Below are 10,836 nucleotides of genomic sequence, written 5' to 3'. Positions count from 1 at the left end.
CACCTTGTACTAGCCTTACTCTCTTGGGCTTCCCAGATCCTTAATCTGGCCATATGGCTAGGGTACTGGCTAACCTAGGGTATACGCTTCTTTGGAGGAAATAGGGGTGCTTTGGAAGCTGGAATGCTGGCTGCACCCATAGAAACTTTCCTTGTCTTATCTGGCTAGGTTTTCTAGACCTTCTTTCTTAAAGCTTCTTGCTCTGGGACTCTAGCTTTAGAGAGATGGCAGGTAAGCAGGGCATACGGTGACTGGTGACCCTGGGGTGAATGTTGGAAACATCACTCTGAGCCAATAGCCTCAGAAGCCTTGGAGGTTTGCCCTACAAGGACCTTAGTTAGCCCATTTGAATCACACCAACTCCTGTTCAGCAAGCTGGCTTCTTCTGATCAGACCCCCGGAGTAGGGACAGTCGGCAATGTCTGATGGACACCCTGAAGCAGAGGCCAGAGGACACTTTCCGAGCTCCTTTATTCCTCCTTGGCCTCAGTGGTCAGTGGCACAATTCAAGTTCTCAGAGTTGGGCAACAGCGGCCTGGTCCCAAAGGCTACCTCTCGACTTACCACAGAGAAACCCAGCACCAACGAGACTGCAATTGCTCCCTTTGGGTCAGCAGAGATGCCTCTCCTGTTTCTGCCTCTGACCTCTAGACATCATGTCTGTTTGCCTTCCTTCCCTACTCCTTCCCCCCCACCCCGCTCCTTCCCTTCTTCCTCCCTTCCTTCTCTGTCCTCATCCCAACACTTAACTTCCCTTTATATTGCAGAGAACATATCCTCACCACCAGCATGGCTTCCATCTCAGAGTCCATCTCTCACTTGGGGATGGGCGCCTCTCTTTGAAACTGTTTAGCAGTTCTGTGAGCAGCTCCCAGTGCTGCAGAGAGAGCAGGAAGGAGGAGCCCCAGAAGGTTGAACCACAGAAGCACACGCATGCGTATACACTTACATATGTATGCACACATAGAAGGTTTTGATAGGGAACTGAAACTTTAACACACTCAAATATATGTGACTTCAAATTTATTTAATTTTCCTTTTGCAAGTATACATGTGAGAGTTGGAGGACAATTTTTAAGAGTCAGTCAGTTTTTTCCTTTCACCACATGAGTCCGACAGACGGGACTCAGGCCATGAGGCTTGGCGGCAAGCATCTTTACCTACTGAGCCATCTCCCCGACCTCCACGTGTGTGAAATGAAGTATAATACTAAGGACTCACCCAGGGTGTTCACAATTGTGCGAAGAGCAAGGCCACAGCTCCCACGCAAGGGCTCCCATGGTGACGTCACCTCTTTTGGATCCCGACAATGCCTTGTGGCTATTGTCCTTGTGTTTACTTTGAAATTACAACAGGGTCCATGCTTGAAGAAGCTGGAACAAACACCACACCCCAGGCCTGCATTTATCTTTGTACGTGTGTCCATAGACTGGTTGCATCACACATGCAGACACACACACATACACACACACGCACACACACACACACACAGCTTTTTTACAAAAAAGAAACAATGAACAATTTGTCCTGGAGCTGTCTCTCTGAGGACCCCTACTCTGCTTAGGGACCTGTGTGGATGCTGTGGCCAGCAGACAGCTTCTAGAGAGTGCCAGCGTTCACAGTCCTCAGAGAATGACCCACCCAAAGGCATTCCCGGCTCTGCCATCTCCAAGTCATGGTTGGCGTCAGACCCAGGGATGCACAGAGCTCCTGTCCCAAGAGTAGTACCCCTGGGAGGGTCAGTTTCGGGCAGAGACATTGCTGAGTGTCTGTGAATACTGGTGTTGGCTAGAGCCTGGGGCCGAGTCTGGTCTGAACAGCTTTTGTAGAACAGGGGGTCTCAATTTGGCTTCCAGGTGACTTTGGGAGGCCTTGTTTTGTGCATGTTCCTGCCTGGAGGGGTGAGCTCCTAGCTTCCACAGCTCCTCAAAAGGGTCCTGAAGAGATTTATTAGGGTTTTAGGTTTGGGCAGCAGCAGCAGAATAGTGAGAGATAAAGCACACACGTGTGTGCAGGTGCACATGTATGTAGATGCATGTGCATGTGGAGGTCAGAGGTCAACCTCATGTGTGGTTTCACAGGAGCCATTCATCTTAATTTTTATTTTTAAAAGGTCTCACTATCTATCCCTGGCTGACATGGAACTCAACTATGTAGACCAGGCTGGCCTTGAACACACAGAGGCCAGTCAACCTCTGCTTTCCGAGTGCTGAGATTAATAAAGACCTTTGTGCCTGACACACCTTTTTGGTTTAGATTTATTTTATTCTTACTTGTGTGTATAGTGTGTGTTTATACATGTGTGTGCAGGTGCCAATGGAGGCCAGGAAAGAACATTAGACCCCTGAAGCTGGAGTTACAAACAGTTGTGGGCCTCTTGATGTGCGTGTTGGGAACCACAATGAAGTCCTCTGCAAGAGCAGCAAGCTCTCTTAAAGGCTGAGTCACTTCGTTAGCGGGGGCCTTGTTTTTTTGACATAGCTTTTCCTGGCCTGGAACCTCCCCCCCCTCCCCCCCCGCACCGCCAAGTAGGCAGGGCTGGCTGGCCACTGAGTACCAGGGTTCCTCTTGTCTCTGCCTTTCCAGCTCTGGGATTATACGCTTCTGAGGATTTACCTTCAGGTTTTCAGCATGGCTATAGGCATTACCTCCCTACTCCCTGGGATAACTTTTAATTCTTTATTTTCCTCTGTCCTTGGCTCCAAGTTCTCTTTTTACAGTTGGTTCTGAGTGCCAGGTCACATGCCCAGGGTCCCACATCTGGAAGGCAGGATTCCTCCACTGTAGTCTCTCTCAGAGGTATTATCTGGGCTTGGAAAGAGTGAGGAGGCCTCCCCTGGCTTGGAGATAGTAGAGCCAGGCAGCGGAGTGGAGTCCACTGCAGGTGGGCCTGGGGCATTGGCATTATTTCCCACTTTGGGGGGAATGGTCTTCTTTTGTCCTCCTCAAGTGGGAGGGCAACAGAGAATGGCCTCAGTGACAGGGCTCTGAGAGGGTGGGCAGCGTTAGGGGTTGGGGGGAACCCCTGCATTCCCTGCTCTGGCTTTTTGGTGGCCCCTGGGCTAGAGGTGATCTTGCCTCTTGCAGCACCTTAGCATGGCAAACTAGGAGCTGTGCCCGGGAGGCTGGGAGGGGTGACGTGAGTGCAGAGAAAAGTCAGGGCATGTGTGGGCTGCGACCAAAGGACTAAGCATAAGGTGTGTCCCGAGGGGCCGACTAGCAGCATGAATATAGGGTGGGGAGTCTTGACAAAAGACCTGGGGGTCAGGGCTGGCTCTGTGAGAAGGCTTAGAAATGATGACAACAGGGTGTGGGAAGGCTGGGGGCCAGGAAGTGATCTCTGTGGCTCTTAGTGCCACTCCCAGGGTTGAGGGCCTCACCTCTGAGGGACAGGGTGATGCCTACCCTGGAGGTGGAGGCTAAGCATCTGGCTTTCAGTCTCCTGGCCCCAGGCCTCACTCCCAGGCCGCAGCTCTCAGACAGGCATGTCACTTCCTTAGCCTGGAAGTCTGTGCTGCTTCTCAAAAGAAAATGTTACCTTGGGACCAATGGTGGTACTGAGGGGGGTGTTGGGAAAATTACTCTTTGAACTACTACCAGACCAGAGTGTAGCTTTTTATCTTCCTAAGGAGTTGAAGAGGCTGGGGTGCTGCGTGGATGGAGCAGGGCTTTATGTACATCCAGATGACTGCGAGAGAATGGATTCTCTCTATCACCTCACAGGCCTTGCGTACTGGCAACAGGAAGAAGTTTTCTATTGAATGGGTTGTCACAGTCTGAGACCAGATACAGGGCAAGTGAGAGAGGAACTGTCCAGAAGGAGGGTGCTCCAGAAGGGGGTGCTTCTAGAAGAGGGGTTCCCCAGTGGGAGGTGCTTCTGGGAGCGGGGTGTTCCAGGAGGGAGCTCCAGCAGACCCTTGGCATGTTGTGACAAGGAGAGGCACGGGCTAGCCAAACCAGTCACCCACAGTGAGTCAGGCTTCTGGCAGAGAGCCCCTAGCCCAGGGCGTCTGTGACTCAGTCGCTGACTGACAGGCTGTGGACCCACAGTGAAAGTGCTGGGAAAGGGTGGCACTGAGGGTGGCCCGCCCTAAGTGCCCCAGTAGTCCAGTGCATCTCCCTATTCCATCCCCTCCTCCATCATGCTCCACTAACCTCCCAGCATGCCACGGGTGGGAGATCCATGAGCTAGACCCAGGCTACAGCTCGGAGGGACCCTAGGAGTATACTAGGGACAGGCCCAGCTCAACACCTCCTACCTTCCTCCCCCTTTCCAAGAATGTTCCCCTTCCTCTGTACCCCAGGGCAGCAAGAAAAAGGACTCAGCAGCCAACCACAAAGCCCTACTCCCTTTCCACAACCTACAGAACCTTTCTTGGGATTGCTATTGTCAAGGGAGGGTGATTTGGAAGCTGCATGGAAGGCCTTTGGCTTAAAGGGAGTAGGAGATGTTTTAAGAGGGAGATGGTGGCAGAATGGGGGTCTCCATACGAGAGGATCCAGAGCAGTCCTCCTCCTGTGGGAAAACATCTTATTCCTCCTTAAACAGACAAATTACATGACCAGGCTCTCTGGGCCTACAGGAGTCCTCCAGAGATGGTGCTGTTGGAACAGTACAGAAGGACCCAGAGGGAGCAGGGATCAGTGTGGTAGCAAGACCAAGGGCTGTGGGAAGGCCTGGTGGGAAGATGACTGTCTATCTCAGCAGACTGCCCTCCTCCTGCCAGGAGCCATTACCCAGGTTTCCTTGGCACTGGACTAGTTTTAAGAGAAGGAAGCCATGGTTTCCTTCAGTTTTAGAAAAGTCATCTTTAGTTCCCATTCTTTTCTCTTGGCTCAGCCACAAGCTGTCCACTTTGCACCAGCTTTACACAAGCATCCCGCCCAGGGTGAGATGGACTCAGGCTGGGACAGAGCAGACTGTCCTCCTTGTCTGGGAAAACCAGTGCATCTTCTGGAGCTAATAGAATGGACATGAGAATATTCCCAAACTCTATAGTCGTAGAGTAGTCAGCACCAGGGAGAGTTCAATGGCGACCTGAACTCAACATTCCAGGGCCTCATTTGGGGAGAGCACACCACCTTCCAGAATGTTCTTCAGGCTCCTCCACCTATGGCTCCCCACAGGTTCCTGTTTCCCCTTATAGTGGTGCTATATTACCTGGCTGTGACTGTCCACAGAAGAACAATGAAGTGCACCCTGTCCTATAGTTGGCCATAGACCTGCTGGGCCGTGGCCCTGTGGCCAGATTCCAGATATGGATTTGTAAGACCACAGCTCATGGAAACATACCTGCTCCCACCCCAGTTCTAGAGTGAGCCAGGTGCAGCCTCTGTGGGTGACCTTCTTCTGAGCCTGGCCTCTGCTCAGGGTCCTTTGGTCCTTGAATTGTCTCCCTCTACACACATATGCCTTCTGTTGTGTGCTCCCCATTGTTGTCAGGGACCCCCCAACCTTAACCCTCTACTGGGATCCTCATACTCTGATTGTGAAGACCAGAGAAGGTGGGTGTGCACTGTGTTGGTTCTCACTGTCCCCTTAACAGATGGAGCAACTGAGTCTAGGGGAGGAAAGGTGATGCCCAGGGAAGCCAGATTCCTCAGAAGTAGGTAAAAGAGTCTTTGGGAAAGTGTGACTATACAAAGTGATGCCAAGCTTTGTCTCTGAGTTTTTCTAACTGTTTAACAGTAGAATCTGTGGAGCCTTCACACTCCTGGCTGGGTGGTACAGATGCCAGACAGGGACTGAAGCAGCTGAAATGAAAGATCAGCTATCTTCCGAGGGGCACTGTGGGGATCCTGGGGAGTTCTGGCTTGTGCTTCCCATGACAAAGCTCTTCCATGTTGTGACAAGGCACTCAGAACCAAGCTTTGTAAGCCTTAGAAAACTGTGCTTGCCTGGACACTTTAGCCTGTGGTGGGTGATGGACACCATGGCAGCCCCTTCCTTGACTCCCTCCCCAAGGAGTAGAAAAGCTGAAGCTTTGCTCTGTCTCTGACAGAACCTGTGAAAACATTGACAGTAAGGAAACAGGAAAAGCTGTATTTATTCAAAAGGTGGATTTATTTGAGAGAACGCTGTGTCTGTGCCCATTTTGACTCCAGCACGTGGTGAGCTAAATGACAGCAAACACTCTGACCTCTAGGTATTCAGTGGGTCAGGTGTAAATGGAGACTGATAGCTCAGTTGGTAGAGCATGAGACTCTTACTTTCAGAGTCATGGGTTTGAGCCCCATGTTGGGTGCCATTATGTAAACAGAGACAGCTCTTTTGCTTCCTGGCCCCCTAGACCTGAATAATCACACAGAAACTATATTAATTACAACACTGTCTTTGGTCAATGACTCAGGCATATTCCTAACTAGCTTTTACATTTTAAATTAACCCACTTCTATTAATCTGTGTATTGCCATGAAGCTGTGACTTACCAGTACAGCATGTTATTTCTTAGGCAGCTATATGGTGTCTCCTAGACACTGCCTTCTCTCTCTCTCTCTCTCTCTCTCTCTCTCTCTCTCTCTCTCTCTCTCTCTCTGTTCAGATTTCTTACCTCTTTGCTCTACTAAGCCATTGACTGAAAGAGTTTGTTTACTTGGTTGATATGCACTGATTGAGAGTGGGTGCCACTCAGTGTAGAGCCTTCACTGAGTTTGTGTGGTGCCCTGGGTTCAATCCCCAGCACTGCAAAGATGGAGGAAAATGGCAAGGGGAGAAGGAAGAGGAAGGAGAAGAGGAAGAGAAAATGGAGGCAGGCTCAACCTACAAACCATGTATTTATTGATCTCGCTGTAAGTCATACACCAATGGAGATTTTTTAAAATTTTTAATTAAAAGTTTCTACTTGAAACTCTATTTATAGGTACTGGAGAGATGGCTCAGCACTTTGGAGAGTGTACTGATCTTGCAGAGGACCAGATTCACATCCAGCAGCTCACGGCCTCCAATAACTCTGGCTCCAGGGGATCTGACTCCTCTGGCTGCTGAGGGCTCCTGGCCCCTCGTGCACAAATGCACACCCATTCACACAGTTTACAATGATACCAGTAAATAAATATTTAAATATTCACTACCCCCCACTCCCTCTTTCTTGTCTTTTAGACAGAGTTTCACTACATAGCCCTGGAGAGCCTGGAACTTGCTATGTATACCAGGTTGACTTTAAATTCAGAAATTTGCCTGCCTCTACCTCCTGACTTGTTGGGAGTAAAGGTGTGTGCCACCATGCCCGGCTATTAGTTTCTATTTCTATAATCAAAACATAAAATAAAAAACAAGCAAAAACAAACAAAAAGAAATCACAGGAAATAATTTCTCTGATTTGAAGAAAGGTAAAAGCCCTAACACTGACGGTGAGGGACCTCCAAAATGCTGAGAACTACAAAGTCTCTCGTTCAAGCTTGAAGGAAGCCATTTTAAGTAGGCAAGGAAGAGCCTCTCTACAGAGATTCCTGGCTTTGCCAGGACGTCACTTTATGCAATTGTAAATTTCACCATGAATCAACATGGGCCTTATTTGGATAATCAACAAAATTCTAAAGAATAGCTATGATATCACTCGTATGTAGGTCAAGAAGGAGACATTCTTAGACTTGTAAGGACTTATGTAAACTTCTGAAAAATAATGGTCAAAGATACACTAGTGAGCTGACAAATGAGTCAAAGCAAGAACCCAGGAATGATAGAGGTGGGACAAAGGACAGAGGCATGAGTAACCCGGCTGGAGGAGGAGGCTGATGTCTAAATCATTGTTCTGAGCCTTGGTTGTGAAATCAGACGCAAACATCAAAAGCCATTCTTGAAGGAAAAGACATGCAGATGCCATGTGATGATTCTGAGAGGAATGTGAGAAGCAGACGAGCACTGGCCCCTCAGCACTTGTGCGTGCTATGTGTTTAAACATGTATGCACTGTGAGCCCCAGGAGCACCCCTAATATTTGAGCCACCCCCCCTCCCCGTGCCAGACTCGCTATTGACTTCTCACACCGCGTCAGAGACTATCGGCTTTAGATGTCGCGCCCTCCGTCCGCAGCCACAGAGCCTACAAACCTGTACAGAGGAGCGGAGGACAAACAACAGACTGAAAAATCACAAAGTAAGCAAGGAAATGCAAAGCATGGAATGTTCTAGAAGCAGCACCAAGCACATCACTTTCATAACAAAAGCAAACATGAAGTGCTGTGGGCAGGTGAAAAAAATTTCAGGTTGAATAAAAAAAATACCAAAATGTAAACTGCTTGCCAGAACATGAGATGATATGCAAGGATAAAAAAATACGGCATGAGGGGCAGGGGCACAGCTCAGTTAGTGGAACGCTTGCCTGGCATTCCCAAGGCCCTGGGTTCAAACTCAACATTCAGGGGGTGGAGACAGAAGAATCAGGAGCTGAGGGCCATCTGGGGGCTACAGAGTGAGTTTACAGTCAGGCTAAGTCATACCTGAGACCCTGAGTCAGAAATGAGTCAGGTGTGGGGTGCACGCCTTTAATTGCAGCACTTGGGAGGCAGAGGCAGGTGGATCTCTATGAGTTCAAAGCCAACCTGATCTACAGAATGAGTTTTAGGGCAGCCAGGGCTACATCTTGAAATTTTGACTTAAAAACAACAAAAACAAAAATAGCAAAAAAGAAAGATATAAAAAGAAAAGAAAGACAGAAATGGGAAAAAAAAAGGTCAGAAAACACAAACCAAAGAAAGCAGGTATAAAACCTTATTAGGGTATGGGATGCAGCTGGAAGATAAAGAAGAGGGTGGAGCTGGAGAGATGGTCCAGTGGCTGAGAGCAGCTTCCGCTTTTCCAGGGGACCCAGGTTTGGTTCTGAGCACAGCTCCCGAAGAAATGTAACCTCAGTTCCACAGAATTCAGTGTCCTCTTCTGGTTTCCCCAGGCTCTGCGTGCACTTGGTATAAACATACACAAAGGTCAAGCACTCATAACATAATAGAAAACAAAAAACAACTGAAAAAAAGAAGAGTGTTATTTTTATTCTTAAAACACTAATCTATAGTAAAGACACATCCTAAATATCATTAAAAACCCAGAAAGTAAGAACTGACATAGACAGAAGAAACTCAGAAATCGCGCATCTTGGTGGAAGTTTGAACACGTGGCTCTCTGTATGTGAAGACAAAGGTCACTGAAAGCTACAGCAAGGGGGATGGTGCGAGAGTGGAGAGGCCACGGCTCTGTCTGAACTGGGGAGAGCGTCTCCCAGGCCTGCAGGATGTCTTTACTGTGTCAGGAGAGAGGAGAAGACACTTCTGCCACAGCCCAACCCACACTCTCAAGGCCTTTGCCTCTGCTCCCTCCCAGTTTACAGCTGCCTGCCCTCCACCCTGACCCCGGAGTTCCCTGACTCACCTGCCCTAAAATTTCCTGCTTTAAAAATCACCTTTGCAAAGAGCCTTCCTTCCCTGCCTCCCTGGGATGGGACTTTCCCTGCTGCCTCACCCTGCTGTAAGCCACCACCTCCTCCCCTTATCTTGCTCGGCCTATTTATTTTTACAGGCTTTAGCTGCCACTTGATGGTAAGTCATTAGAGGGCATTTGCCCTTCTCCATCTCACTCCCTGTGCCCTTTGCTGAGTTTCTCATCACAGGAAAGTCACTCGCGGGTGCTCCATGAACTAACACTCCACCTGTGAGTCATTTGGATGTCTGTCTGTGCGGCTCTCCTTCAGTTCTTGGCTGGGGGCATGGACTGGTTCTGACCACAGAGGACATTTGGAGGTGTCTGGACACACTAGGGTTGCTAGGGAGGGTATCTTTGGTCACCTAGAGGCCATAGGGCAGCCTAAGTATAAAAAGTCACCTTCATGTTTCCAGAACAGAGGCAAGGCCAGCAGATGCTAGGGAATTTAGAGATGGTAAGAGACAAGGTTCTGAAAACCAAAGTTTTAAGTGTTTGCCTGGGGTGGGGGATGTGGGGGTCATGAGGTTTGTGAGAATGAGCAGCCTCAGGGCCTTGGGGCAGAGGAAATGCCCCTTGTAATCTGTCCTGGAGGCAAGATGCTCTTCCACAGATATCAGACCCATACGGAAGTTCTTTTTAAAAATCCATCTATTTATTTACTGTGTGCACGCGTGTCATGGTGCCCCTGTGGGAGCCAGAGGACAACGTGCAGGCTGGGGATTGAACTTGATTCTGCAGGCCCGGCTGGAACCACTTTCGGAGCCATCTCACTGGTCCTCAACAGTAGATTTTATTTTTAACCTCTGCATCAGCTGAGAATTTCTTATTTAAAATATGTCTATGCAGAAAGCAAGTTGGAATATTAAAGCTGCTAAACAAACCTTCACTAAAGGCATTCTGGGGTATTTTGTGAATCTTAACAAAGAAAAAATTCAGTCCTAGAAATATTCCTTTTTCAGGTTTACTATCATTATCAGGTTAGAAGCTGTTTTGTTTCTTTTCTCTTTCTTTTTTAATTGAAAATAATATTTTTCATACAATATATTTCCATTACAGTTCCCCTTCCCTGGATCCTCTCAGATCTTCTCCACTTCCCTACCCACCCAAATCCATACCCCTCCTCTCTCTTTCTCATCAGAAGACAAATAGGAATATAAAAATAATAATAAAATAAGATAAAATAAAAACAATCCAGAAAAGGACAAAACAAACAGAAAAAAAAAGAGGCAAAGGAAAAGCACAAGAGACACATACAAACAGCCACACCCACTTGCACACACAGAAAATCCATAAAAACTAAATCAGAAACCATAATATAGAAACAAAAGATATAAGGTTAAATATATTGTGGGGAAAAAACCCAACCAACTGAACAAACAACCAACCAAACAAAAAACTTTCCCAAATGCCATTGAGTCTGTTTTGT

This window comes from Chionomys nivalis, chromosome 1, assembly GCF_950005125.1.
Source record: "Chionomys nivalis chromosome 1, mChiNiv1.1, whole genome shotgun sequence".
In the NCBI taxonomy this organism is placed as follows: Eukaryota; Metazoa; Chordata; class Mammalia; order Rodentia; family Cricetidae; genus Chionomys; species Chionomys nivalis.
The sequence above is the reverse complement of the archived record's forward strand: the minus strand, read 5'-3'. Positions refer to the sequence as shown.